The sequence below is a fragment of the Cavia porcellus genome, unplaced genomic scaffold (genome assembly GCF_034190915.1).
Source record: "Cavia porcellus strain 051 isolate PalLab524CR breed Dunkin Hartley unplaced genomic scaffold, mCavPor4.1 scaffold_23, whole genome shotgun sequence".
Taxonomy (NCBI): Eukaryota; Metazoa; Chordata; class Mammalia; order Rodentia; family Caviidae; genus Cavia; species Cavia porcellus.
In genome coordinates this window covers 31,379,379-31,393,704 of record NW_026947506.1, presented here as the reverse complement: position 1 = coordinate 31,393,704, position 14,326 = coordinate 31,379,379, and the positions used below count along the sequence as shown (strand labels likewise).

The following is a 14,326-nucleotide window of genomic DNA, read 5'->3' as shown; positions in this document are numbered from 1 at the left end:
GGCCACACATCAGTGCCATCTGGCCTAAGGCACATGCCTTGAGGATGTGTTGTGTGTGCATTTGCTGTTGCTGCTGCACTTCTGCTTTTTAGTTTGCTCTTCTTCCAAAGACTTGGCCCTGAGATACAGGGTATCTCAGGGCAGCACACTGAGGTTCCTACCTGCTCGAGGGCCATTGCTGTGTCCTGCTTGGTCTTTCTTTCCTTTGCTGGTACACAGGACTTGGGGGGATGTGTATATGGGGAGAAATTCAGGGACCAGGAGCTGTTTGGATGAGATGTGCTTAGCTGTTCCATGGTTCTCTCAGTGTTGGTGGGGCACCTTATTTAAGGAGACAGGAATCTGGGCAGACCGTCAGCCAAAGCGTGGAAGCGTATCTCACAGTGCACTGTGGAAAGTTTCCTCCTGCGGGTGTGGTCCAGAAGCAGAATTTACTAGCGGGGAAACCCGTGTGAAATTCTGAAGCATCTTAACAGTCTGAAGTGATGGGTCCTTCCACGAGATGAGTTTCACTCAGGAGACACTTGGGAAGATGGAACAAAGGCATTTGCTTTGTGGGCCGCGTTGGAGTAACTCCTGGGTAGCTCTAGTCTGTAGGGTCTTCAGCAGTGATGCTGGCTGTAGAGGGAAAGGCAGACTGCGTCATTGCAGTAGAGGGTGCCCAGGAAGGAGATGTGCTGCTGTGCCCTGAGTCACCAACTTTGGCTCTGGTCTGATGTACCACTAGGGCATGGCTCCTGGAAGGGACATTGGTACACTGGCTGAGGGTATTCTGTGCTGGGACCAGAGACAGTCCCCATCCTGCATCATACACAGGAGGATAGCATGGCAGTGCTTGCAGTCTGGCACCGGGAGAAACTTCTGGAATCTCTGAGACCTGGTCTCTGGGGCAGCCCTCCATGTGGTAGGAAAAGGAGAAAGCCTTCAGAAGGTAACATGTGGCCTGCTGCATGGAAGTCCTTGTTGCAGTTAGGCCAGGTTGAGCCAGCCTTAGTGCTGGAGAGGTGTGTGACCCCGTGTTCTCACCCATAATGTCTGGGTTTTGAGAATTTTATGACTGAGTTGCACCTATGCTCGAACCCTGCTGGTGGCCTGACCTCGACTAGTAGGACTGAGGTGTATGTTATCGCCTCCTGCAGGACTTCTAGTTGTGGGCTTGGAAAGTTCCCACATGGATGCAGAGGAATAATTAGTATCCTATAAGATATGAATCTTAATTCCTAAATTACATATTTAGCAGATGGTCCAAAATAGCACTCGTAATGGCAACATTCAATTAGTGAGTTTAAAAAATGTATATTATTGCAGCACTCTCCATGGGTTTTATTTAGAGCTTTCTAAATATAGTGCTATAAAAACACAGAAGCGTTCAAAACTATTTAGACCCACACAGCCGCAGTGGGCTCTGCGCTGAACTTCCCATGTTATCCAGAGATTGTGGAGAAGTCTTTTGATTTATTCTTCAGAAGCTGAAACAAGAAAAACATCATGGAGGTCGCTAGGGGTGTCCCTAGTGCCTGCAAGCCCTGTGCTTTTGTTCCTGTGAATCCTAACGTGTCCTTGGAATGCTATTCCCAGTCCTTCTGGGGTTGATTGGCATGGGGCCTGCAGGGGAGCACTAGCTTTGCTTCCCCCATGGCAAGGTTATGTGAATTCTGGCCATATTATGTGCCTCATAGTAATTTTCTGTACCTAAGTTCATGTAGGCCTCTGGTGATCTTGGCAGCTCACAGCAGGAATTTTCCCCATGGACAGGAAGATGCTGAGGTCTGGGAAGTTGCACATCTGTTTGATTTTTGTGGGCCTGCTACATGTGAAGGGGGTCCCGGATGGGTGCCAGGTGAAAAATGCCAAATGAGGAGGGCCCCTGGGTAAGGCCTTCCCTCCGGTGGGAGAAGGAGAAGTGAGATAGAGGATTTAGTGCCCAGAAGCTGTGGGTGCCTGGGGCTCTGGGCTACAGGGCTGGTGCGAGGAGTGTGTGTGGGCCCAGGGCCACCTTGTACGTGGCTGGGAGTCTCAGGGTACCTGTCTGCTTTTGTGATTCTGTATCTCCTAGGAGCTGCTCAGAGGCGTGTGCATGGGGCACAGGAATGGAAGTCAGTAGGCCAGATTCCTGGAGGCCATGGGGCTCCAGCAGCTGCTCCTGCCAGTGTCTACCTGGGAAGGAGACACCAGAGCTGAGCAGTCACCCAGGGGGTGCCTTTGATGATGTTAACCTACAAAGTGACAGAACGCCAAGGCAGAGCTACTCCCCGGCCTGCCTGCGGGCTTGGTCCCTGAGTAAAGCAGGCCTTCCTGTAATCAAGTGTTTACAGAGGAGGCTTTGTGCAGACCCTTTCTGGCTCTGTATGTTTAAACAAAGAGCTTTTTAGACCTAAACACAGATGTTCATTTGAAAATGAAAAATCAAATTACGCAGAACCAGCCTTTGAAAGTTAATGCCCTGTAGCGACTAAAACAAAGGGAGAAAACACTGTGTGTAAATTTCACTTAAATAACTTTTTATCTTAAATAAAGTTTTAAACTAAAAAAGTGTCATTTGAAAGCCACTCATCATCTTCCCTGTCCTCCAATGGAACATCTGTGCTCATTCTGACGCGGATGAAAGACATGAATTAAACTGAGCCGTGGAGTGCTCTCTCCACCATAATTGCACCTTGTTCCTTTCTAAGACACAATGCAGGATGAAATGCCAATTAAGCCAGCATGCTGATGAAAGGGAGGCTGAATAGGGGACGGGGCGGACTGAATCCCACCAAACGGATCTGCCGTGGCCCCAACTTTGTTCCATCTTAGTAGGAATGTCATCATACATAATGAAAATCTCCAACACTTGCTTGTATTTTAAAAAGATCTGCTTTTGGGTTTTGGTCAGCAAGTTTTAAAATAGGTATTTGCTGCACACCTGGATGAGTGTTTTGTCTCTCTGAGCTTCTCAAGGGCTCCCAAGTGCCTCTGCGTCCCGGGAGGGCTGCAGTGTTATGAATGATGCACCCTAGAGGTTTCCAGCAGCAAGTGCCAGGCCTTGATCACACAGGTGTAGGTGCAGATCTGGGGCAGTGGCTGAGAAATCAGTGCTTCACCCAGCACCGTTTCCATCCAGACATCCTCTAATCGGAGGGAAAAAAGAAAACACAGCAGTTCAGTATAGCAGAATGAGCATGCATGAGACCCTGGGTTCTGTCCCCAGCAACACCAAAAAGAATCATGGGATGTATTGTAAAAGAAGCCACGCGGGTGATATCAAGAGACCAGGGTGGGAAAGGGTACTGGCGAGCAGAGGAGGGCTTCTGGGGAGGTGGCATGTGAACAGGAAACTGCTGGCATCCTACCGCACAGGTGGCCTATGCTGTCAGCTCTGTGAAGGTTGGAACTGTGGCCAGAAATGACTTAGTTTGCTTATTAGGAGGGGCAACTTGGAGAAAAAGGCTTTTGGGATGGGAAGCTGGTTAGTGTGGGTAGATGTGGGATCCCAGGGGGAGGTGGTTGGTTGTTCAAGTGTCAGACATGAGGGGGGGCTCAGACTACCCATGTGGTGACCAGGCAGATCTAGTGTCAGTTTCTGTCCCCAAGCTGCTGTCTCAGTCAGGGATTTCTCCTTGCCACTAGTTGCTGTTCCTCAGAGGAGCTCACTCACTCAGCCTGCTTCTTCCCACAGAGAGTGAACCTGCTGGAATGAACTTCAACTTCCTTGCAGAGATGGGGTGTGTGCCTGGCCTTGTTTGTAGCCTCTTGGTCCCTTGCTGTCCCTGAGACCTCTCTGGCTGCTCAAGGAGCTGGGCCTCTTATGGTTTGGGTAAAAGATGTCCGCCCTTCTGAAAAGGCTTCTGTGTTCAGAGATGGAGGTTTTGGAAGGTGATTGGATGCTAGTTACTATTCTTGTTTCTGAGACCAAATTCTTGACACCCAAAGTTAAAGGAAAAAAAGTTTATTTCAGCTCACAGCTTTTAGAGGTTTCAGTCCATGGTCTGTTGGCTCCAAAGCAGATGGGTATGGCAGAGGGGCATCACAGAGAAGAAACAGTTCATGGCATGGCAGCCAAGATGCAGCAAGCAGCTGCAGCCTGCTTTCAGCTTTTATCTTATCCAGGCCACAAGGCTTTTGGGTGGTGCCACCCACATCCAGAGTGAGCCTTCTGGCTTCAGTAAATTTATTCAGATACACTCAGAGCTATGCTAATTCCAATCAGTGGGCTAATTTAGTACCACACACCCTTAAGCCTAGTATCACACACCCTAGATCTAGCCAGCTCAGAAAAACCCCACCTATGAGCCTATGAGGCTTTGAGGGGTATGTCTAGATACATGCTGTAATGTGTTGGTAAGTTTATCCATTGATGAGTTCACAGCTGAATGTGTTATTAGGAGTTGGGTCCTGGTTGGAGGAAGTAGGTCATTTGGAATGCATCCTAGGGGGCTATGTTCTTGTCCCTGGCCCCTTCTTGTCTCTCTGGCCCTCTTGGGCTTTCTCTGCTTCTTCCCTGCCATAAGACGAGCAGCTGTCTTCCTCCATGTCTTTCTGCCATGATGTTTCTGCTTTATAGCCAGCCAGCCATGGCCCTCCAGAACTATGAGTCAGAATAAACCTTTCCTCCTTTTAAGTTGTGTATGCCAAGTATTTTGTCCCCCCAGAAGAAACTGAGTAACACAGCCTCCCAGAAGTGCCATGGTGTTGACTTTTTGTAAAGATGCACAGCCAGGTCTGAGCTACCTAATCTCCGAGGGTAGGACGGGCCATTCCAGTCCCGCCCAGGGCCTGTAGTGGCCCAAGCTCCCTGAGGATGTATCTTCCAGGAGGATGTCCATTAGGAGCATCGTTGTGGGCTGTGAGGGTGACTAGCTTCCTAGCTGAGCATTGTCCTCTGCTGGAGGGTGAGACTGAAGTGCTTCCTGACTTCAAGAAGGTCATTGGTGGCCTCACCCACTTTGGAAGGGGATCAGCGTGGCTGACCTCTTCTGGCTTGTGCTGAGGCCCTAAAGACTGCTAACAAGGACTCCCATGTTCCAAAACAGGGTGCTTGACTGCTTGTATAAGATTGCCAGGGCATGGCTTGCTATTCCCTAGCTTGGTCTGAGCTGGAAAGGAAGAGGATGTGGTATGCTTGCTCTGCCCTCCCTCCCACTTGTGAGGTTTGTACTGCAGTGAGGGAGTGTATTAGGAGATCCTATGTGGCTGAGCAGGTGTGGTTCCCAGGAGGGTTAAAGATAGGAGAAAAACTATGTTAGAGTGAGGTGAAAGAGAGGGAGGGGATATGGACAGAGACTACCACTTCAGAAGTGGCCAAGGGCAGTGCCTGCAGGGAAGGATGGGAAGTAGCTGTAGCACCTCTTGGAGAGCCTTGGGTTGTCCCACCCGCCATCCAAGGCACAGATCCAGCAGAGGTGACTGCAAGTGTTCTGTAGCTGAGGGTCTGTTGCAAGTGCAGAGGGTGGAGCTGGGTGCTGGACAGGTATAGACCCCATCTCAACTCCCATTTAGTTCCCTTTTATCACCGTCAAGATACCTCCTTGCCACCTCCCACTCCACCCCCAGGGAAACAATGCCCTGTACATGGTCTCAGGTAGTGTTCGAGGGCGCCTAGTTGCAGGGCATAGCTGGTTTTATGAGCAGATGCCCTATGCCCAGTTTCTGTGGTACAACAAGGCTCTGTCCTGGGCAGGCAGCAGCTGAGGCAGAAGCCCCTATCCAGGCTGACTGTGTGTAGTTCTCTTGTGGTCTTAATCTCTGGGGTGTGAGCAGACCCTTTCCTGTGCATTACATAGCCCCCAAGGTGAAGGCTTGAATCTTGGTGTTTGTGCCTCATGTGGGTGGCAGAGGCAGCCACAGGCCCAGCTTGCGTGGCAGTGGGGATGATTTATGTGACCCAAGTATGGGTGATGATGGGATTTAGTGGCAATACCTGTCACAGAAGAGCTGTTAGGACCTTCAAAACAAAGTACATTAGTACAGAATAGTTATGCGTTCAGGTTAGGAATTTAACCAAGAGTAAACTCTTTTAAACCAGTGAGCCAGTTTGCAGGAGCTTTCTTCACCGAAGGTGGATTGCTGGCTGTCCTTGCTGCTGGCATCTCATTCCCTCTTCTCCAAGCGCAGCCCCTCTCCCGGGAGAGAGTGCGGTTCCGCCTCGCTGATCGCACAGCCACCTCCTGGAGGCACTGGCGTGTTTGACATGTGGATCAAGGATCTGAAGCAACAGGCTCCTCCGTGTGCCAGACTGAGTCCCCCTGGTCTGTTAGTACGTCGTCATCTGTGATGGCTCTCTCTGAGGGGAGGGCTAGAGGCTGCACCGCGTGCATCTCTCAGTGTGCCAGGAGCCTGGCAGAGGCACTCAGATCAGCAGCTCCACCACTGCTGTGGGCCCCAGTGCGCCCCAGTGGGGAGCAGTCAAACTGGCCACTCCAGTGGTGGTCATTGCCTGGCATGTGTTGGCCTGGGGAGCCCCTTGTTCAGGAGCTGGCAACCGTGCCTTTCACCTTTGCAGAGCGATCCCAGATGCTGGCTGTGTGGTTAATGCTTGCTCTGTTCTTGGGGATTCTCTTTCTCCCTTTGGGAGAGGTGGGGTATTTTATGACATATGAGGAGAAGTAGGGGTACATAGGGCTCTCCCCAACCCTTACCTTTCCCCACTGCATTCCCAGAGCCTGGATGTCTTCTGTGAGCCCCTTCTTCTGCCTGAGGGTATGGGGAGAGTCCCTCTGCAGAGACTCTGGCCTGTGCTGTGCTGCCCATTGGGGCTTTTGGGTGGAGGGGCTGTGTCTGCTATTAGCTTGCAGCCTGTTCTCACTGCCACTGGTTCCTTGTGGCCTCCTGAGGTCTGTTCTGAATTTCCCTGGCTAGGGCTTACAGCTCACTCAGCCTTCAGATCCTCCAGTGGAGGACTGTGCTGAGTGCCCCTGAAGCGTGGGCTGGTAAGCACTCTCTCCATTCCCGGAGACCTGAATGGCGAGCAGAGCCTCCGGAGCGTGGCTGACACTTCCCTTCCTTTCCTCCCTTGTGCTCTGCACTCACAAATAGCAGCACTAGGTGTTAGCATCTGCTGTCCTCTGATGCAAGCCCACGACACGCCTGCCCTCACCAAGCATTTCCTTCAGCAGGGAGCCGGCCCGGATGGATGTCTCGGGCTCTCAAGCCCAGATGTGCTACACGCTTGAGCTGGGGATCTGGCAGAGTGAAGTGGGGCACAGAAGCAGTGGGTGAAGGGCCAGTTTGTAGGGTGCAGAGGCAGGATGGAAGGGTGTTCCAGGCAGGGGGGCCAGCAGGGTAAGGGCTCCAAGAACAAGTGATTGGCTTGTGTGAGCTGTGCAGAGGAGAGTCAGCAGCCCACCCGTTGTGCACTCGTCTTCCCTGCCCAAGTCGAGGGTTCTGGCCTCATGCTGCTGGCCTGGCTTTTGGATCCAGAATGGGAGTGAGAATGCCAGGACTTGGGGATGGTGGTGATAGTGACAGTAGTGGTGACAGAGACAATGGCGGCAGAGGTGACACTGGGTGTGATGACAGGGCATGGTGTGTCCTGAGACCTCCCTCATGGGGATTGATGCTAGGAGTGCTCTTGGTTTTTACCCTGCTGACCTTCAGCCTCTCTGCTGGGCAGATTCTCAGCGCTGTGTTAGGCAGGACTGGCTGGAGGCCAACCAGGCACTAGTATCTGCCCACCCCATAACAGAGTCAGGACTCCAGCAGGATCCTACTGACTGCAGTGGTCTGTACTCCTGGCATTGTCCCATGTAGCTCACCCTACCTTCTTCTGCAAAGCCTCTTCCTTCCTTCCTTTACTCCTTCCCTCCCTCTCTCCTTCCTTCCCTCCTGCTTGCTTGCTTGCTTCCTTCCTTTTTCTCTCCCCTCCCTTCCCTTCCTCCTTCCTCCCTTCCATCTTCACTGAGGATTGAATTCAGGAGCTTCACACTGAGGTACATCACCAGCCCCTTTTTCTTTTGAAACAGGTTTTCACCGAGTCACTCAGGCTAGGCTTGAACTTGTGATCCTCCTACTGCAGCCTCCCAGATGCACTACGGGATGGCTGACCAGCATTTATTTTTAGATTGTGTGTTGGCACCATGCCAACTTTAGGAGGGACTGAAATAGCTGTGGCCCGTTTGCACAGAGCTGTTGGCCCAGTGGACAAGTGCAGTGAACACTGTTTGCTTTGCCAAGTCAACAGAAGAAACCATCTCTGCTTCCCATCTCAGTGACTGGATGCACAGCCGTCCACTAGAGGCTCCTGGAGGACTGAGCTGCCTAGCTCCTGCCAGGCTGCCATGTAGTGTCCCCCTTGACAGCAGACCCTGTAGCCAAGGAGTACACTGAAGTTGGTGTATTTAACGTTCCCATAATTGGAGGGAGAATTTTCCAGTCTCTTATGACAAAGGATTATAAATCTTTTCCATTAAAGGGGAGTGAGCTTTGGAGGGTAGGGAGAACACAGTGGAAATAAATTGGCAGCACTCCCCCCATCTTGTTGCTGATGGGGAAAGTGGTTAATTAGGTGATTTTTCTCTTCCTCTGACACGTGCAAATGAGACTCTGTTAATAACCAAGCTGTTACATAAATGATAAAATTTTAACACCAATGTCAAGTTGTCAGGCGTTTCTGGACAGCGAAGGTGAGCCTAGGGAAGTGCTGAGGCCCCGCCCAACCCTGCCAGGCTGGGGACTGGGGGGCCCCTCCGAAGCCCCTGGGCTTCCGTGTAGGCTGGCAGCTGACTCTCCCCTTCCTACAAACCCCTTCAGGGCCAGATTCGGTATTTAAAAATGATAATAAAAGCAGAACGAGTTGCTCAGATGAAGTTATGATACATGGCCGTGACCTGAGCCGCTGGCAGACGTGGCTTCTCAGTTTCACATTACTTGCTGTCTTTTGCTATTTGTAAGGATGTTTCTGGTGCTGTCAGAGCATAGGACCATGGACAGCGCCTGGGCTCAGGCCCTGCCTCTCAGGACCTGGCCCCAGGGAGGCAAGGAGGTGCAGTTACACTTTGTGTCAGGGACTGGATGGACCTCGCTTGCTGTGACTCAGAGCAGGATTCACACACGGGGCCTCAATACCGTAAGACACAGATACCACACTTCACAACCCCATGGAAAACAGGGTTTGTGCTTGGAAGTACCTTCTGATGGTGTGCTTTTTAATCTGTGAAAAAGCTCAAATCAGAAAGGCTGCCTCCCTCTGTCATTGGGCTTCTGGGACACAGCAGAACTTGAGAATATGCTCACATGGCAGTGTCAGTTCTGCTCCACCACAGGCGGTTTCCTTGTCTGTCCTCCCCACATAGGACCTGGGGTCTCTTGCTCTGGCCTGTCAGCCCCTGTGGGTCATCTTCACAGTGGCACTGGTTGTATAGGGTTTGTTTCACCCTCTCATCTAACAGGTTGACTCTGAGGCATGTTCCCTAGATTATGTTAGACTTCATGTGGCTGGGGGTTATGGGAGCCCTCCCTGCCAGGAACTGGCAACTTGGGGCAGAGGCATATGTACCAAAGTGATGCCTGGTGCTCTGGGCACATTCAGTTGTTCTGAGCCACTTTGGGGTGCACAGAGAGGCACTTTTTCGGAGGTGACCCCCTCCCTGCCCTGCAAGTGCTGTGGGCAGGGTGATGTCCAGAGCAGTGCCCCAGGGCCTATTCCCACAGGGCTGGTAACTTGTGGGTTGGCCGTCTACCTGGAGTGGGAGTCCTTCTGTCCTTTATCCGTAGAGAGTATCTACCTCTTGAAGCTGGCTAATGGACTTTGCTGGAGGAGCAATGGGTCTCCTGGTCCAGTCTCCTCCCAGCCTGATGCACTTCCTTCTGTCCACAACTCCTGCCTGGCCTCTGGATGGTAGATTGTTAGTACAGTAAGGGTTAGTGGCTGTCTTTTTTGCAAATCTAAAATGAGATTTCATTTTTTAAATAAAAAGAAAAATTGCTGAACATTTGCAGCTGGGAGATAGCAGAGATTAGAAATGTTACTTATCTCCATTGCACAAAAGGAGGCCGAGGAGAGGAGTCTGCCGCTGTTGAATACTAATGAAGCTGAGTGGTGTGCAGCTCTGAGGGAGGATCACTCTTCTTCAGGAACCAGATGCGAGTGGCCAGAATTTCAAACTGTGGCCAAGTGCTGAGGAGTGACACAGGCACGACTGCCACTGTCAGGTGAGAGAGCAACCTTGGCCTTGCCAGTTCCAGGCCCCTGTTTCAGTATGATCTTGTGACATTCATTTGCAGTATTCCCCTACTCCCACCATGCACAGACCTAGAAAGAAGGCAGCCTCGTAGTTCTGAGGGTGCAGCTCAGCTCCCCAGCCATGTGCTCTCAGTGCCCTGTGGCTGTCACTCCATCTGTCCATCATGGCAGGAGGTTCCCCACTACCTAAGCATCATGTTATTTTCCTGCCAGTTACTCTGCCTGGAGTTCCTATCTGAGCTCACCTTCCTGCTTTAGCAAACTTGTCTTTGAGGTCCACATCAAATGGTGATGCCAATTTGGACATATTTTGAGGAAGAGATTCCCATTAGTAAAAGTCGTGCTAGCTAGGAAGACTACATGCTTGCATGTGTGCACATGTACAGATCATGTGCACATAGTACACACCTGCATATATTTGTACAACATGGCATGTGGCCACATGTGCACCCATGTTGTTCTGTACTTGGGTCAGCCTCATTCAGAAGCAAAGCAGAGTGCCTCAGTGGTTGAGGTCTCCTTGTGGTGGAGTCAGGGCCACTATTGATAATCCCTACCCTCGCCCCTACAGAAGACAGGTTGTTCCAAGGGTTTTCAAGTTTGCATTCTGAAGATCCTGAGGCTCAGAAGTGAAGTGGACACAGGTGTTCTTGGCCCTGACCTGAGCACAGGGCTGGGGAGAGGGGCAGCCTGGAGCTGGCCTGCCCCTGATCCCCATAGCTGGACTCCTCAGAGAACCTGAGCTGGCAGGTTGGCCAAAAATATGTTCAGGGAATTCCTATGCTGCTGAGTGCTGCCTGTGACTCTGCCTCAGTCCTGCCCCACCAAGTCTCTGTGGTACCACAGCAGTGTGTGACCTGGCCTGGGGGACCTCTTCCATGAAGTTGACCTCTTAGAGTGGGTTGTGTGGCCCTCCCCAGCCCTGCTTTGTACCTGCACACCCAATAAGACACAAGGGGGATGATGTTTAGGGCACTGGACCCCAGGAGAGCAGCAAATGCAGAACTCATGAAAAAGTAGCATAGGAAAAGACCAGAGCCAGCCTTGGGTTTTTCCAGAATTTCATGTGCCTGAACTTGGGTGCTCAAGCACTAGGGTGAAGCCAAATCACTGCCCCGGAAAACCTCTTGTAAAGTACCTTTTCTTTTGGGAATCATTGTTTAGTCAGCTGTTTCTTGGTGGCTGGGCCTTCATTCCTCTCTGTCCTTGTCTGGAATACATCTAGTTTCTGAGCCGACCAGCAGGCCTTTGGACTGAGATGACTTTGTCCATGTTGGCTACCTTGGCTAGTGGCAGTTGCTTCCTCCTGTTGTGGTTTGTGAGAGGTCAGGGCACAATTAAGTCATGTGTGGTTTTGGAGGGATTTTATTTCAGTGGCCCTGAGACCTCCGGAGGGATGAATCTCACCTGCCACATCTTTGCCATCCCTTCAAGACTCTACCCATCAATGTGCTTTCCTTCCTTCTCACAGAGTCTCCAGCCTGCCTCCGGGGGACTCAGCAACCCCCTCCTGTTGCTAGCTGCCCTGATCCATGCATCGAGCTGCTGGCGAGTATCTTGTAGATAAAGTCCCCCTCTATCTGCAGTTTTGTTCTCTTTGGTTTCACTTCCCCATGGTCGTTGGAATTTGAAAATATTAGCTAGAAAATTCCAGGAATACACAATTCCCAAATTACAAATTGTGTACTGTCCTGGGTAGTGTGAAGGAATCTGGTTCTGTCTCCTTCCCCCTCAGGGAGTGAGTTGTCGTACCCTAACTGCTCCGAGTGTGTTGCCCATCGGCAGGCACTGAGCAGCAGCCTGGTGATTGCATCAGCTGTTAAATCCCACAGTGCTTGTGTTAGGTAGCACTTGTTGTACCCTCCAGTAGCCTCGTGGTACAAGGGCCATGATGTTGGCAATTTAGATGTGCCAAAGAGAGAAGCTGTGTACTGCTTCCTTTATATGAAAGGTGAAAATGCTGGCTTTAATAAGGAAAGAAAAAATTGTGTGCTAAGGTTGCTGAGATATATGGTTAAGAATGAATCTTCTGCCTGTGAAATTGTTAAAGAAATTTCTGCTCAGTCACCTCAGACTGCAAAAATTATGGCCATGGTACATACAGAGTGCTTAGTCATTTACCTCATCTGTGTTCCTACTCATGCGGACATCCTGTCACATCATCACCAGGACAGACATTTTGAGGGACAGACTACATTCATATAACTTTTAGTATACTATCTATTGTTATAATTGTTCCATTTCATTATTACTTATTGCTGACGATTTCAAACTTATAAATTCTATCATAGGTTTGTGTGCCTGGGAAAAAGCAGCATAGTCAGGATTCCATACTCTGGAGTTTTAAGCATCTGCTAGGGATCTTGGGCTGTGTCCCTGCAAGTAAGAGGCAGATAGGCCTATGTACTTCCTGTCCTTTCACTTTGCTGTGGTTGTCCACAGCTCTGAGGCCTCATCGAGTACCTGTGGACCTCCCTGTCCTCCCCATCTGCAGGCTTCCTTGTCTTGGCCTCTCCAACTCAGCTGAGAGAGAGAGAACTTAGGGAGAGAACAAGCGAGCGTGAGAGCATTTCTCACTCTTTAAGCTGGTCATCACAGGAGCTTAGGAGGTGGGCATCTTTTCCTGCACCACTGGTGCTGCCATCCTAAAAGCCTTTCTGCTTGTCTCTTCTGTTTTGGTGGCAGTCAGTGCCATTTCTGCCTCCCCTCCAGTCCACAGGTCTCTTTTATGTGGTCATAGCCTCAGGCCACAGCCAGTCCTGGCCCTCTTACTAGTAGGGCCTGCTTTGAGTCTTTTCTGCCACCTGAAATGACAGGATGGGTGTCTGTGACCAAAGAATGTGTCTTCTTTTCCTAAAAAACTTTTAACCCTTTCCAAAGATGTTTTATTTTATAGAGTTTTTGCTGTTTATGCCCTTTCACTTTGAGGCGTAGATTATTTTTCTAACATTTTACTGATGTGTGTATGGAGTATATAAAAGACAGTGCAGGTGACCGGGACATGCCTGTGTCACAGTGCCCTCAGGGCCCCTCCTGGAACCTCTCTTCTTTTTGTAAACTACTGTCTGGCTTCAGCCCTGGGTGGTTTGCTGTTGTGATCTTTCTGTGAAGGGCCTCAGGTTTCATCCCTGGAAGCTATCTGATTCCTGTCTTCAAGCATGTCACATGTGTGAGTCCAGCCCCAGCCTAGTGGCCTCTACCCTCACTTCCAAAAGTTTAGAGGCTGGCCCCCTTTTCCCATAGCATCCCATCAGCCTTTCCTGCCACCCCTCACTGGGCTATGGAATGTTCTTTGCCAGGTGCTTCTCATGCTTCTGCCTTGTTACACCCAATCTGTCATGTCTTGTCTCCCGCTCCCACTTGGGTGGCTGCAGTGGGCAATGGTGCTGTCCACAATGTCCAACACACGGCAGGTATAGAGCTCACTCCACCCCAGATGGTAGAGTGCGACTCGGTCCGCGTGGAGTCCTGCGATAGCCACCCGCCAGCTCCTTGCAGGGCTCGTTCTGCTTCTGCCCTGCTGGGACTTCTTGCTGTCTGGAGCTCCATGAGTTTCAAAGAGAATCTCAACACCCAGATAGGCCCTAGAGGCTTGGATGTGTCTTGTGCTTGCATTCGTGGCACTTGTCTGTCCTGATTGTTTCACATCTTCGAAGTGACTTTTGGTGACCCAGCTGGTAACCCAATCTTTCATTTTCTGTTGGAGCCCCTCATGCAGTGCCTTCCCATTTTCCAGGTTCTTCTGACAGCTTTGTCCTGTAGGCCTTGTCCTGTGGGCCTTTGGTTAACTGTAAGGAGCACTTACCCCAGAGTTCCTTGCTAGTGGCTCAGGATGAATGAAGCAGTGTGTCCTTAGGTTGCTCATGTTCCTCTCTGGCTCCCTGTCTCTGCTTTCCCACGTTCTGCAGCTGTCTGCTCACACCTGGGAGGAAGGGAGAGGAAGCAAAAGGATGTCAGCATTTTATTTGAATAACCTTTTTTGGGCGTGATTACAAAAGGAATCCAGTTTCATTTAGAACATTTGACAATGTAGAGGAAACAAACAGAAAAGATGAGAATAAAGGTTTCCCATAATCCTTCTGTCCAGCAAAAACCACTGTGCTGGCTTCGACTTGGCTTCATGTTTGCATATATATATATATATATATATATATATATATATATATA

The 14,326-nt window shown here is 50.5% G+C and overlaps 1 protein-coding gene across 8 annotated transcripts in view; it reads left to right on the top strand.

Annotated features, from left to right (window-relative positions):
* Mad1l1 (mitotic arrest deficient 1 like 1) overlaps window positions 1-14,326 on the top strand; it is a 308,954-nt gene that overhangs the window by 84,858 nt on the left and 209,770 nt on the right. The gene's annotated exons all lie outside the window — the stretch shown is intronic.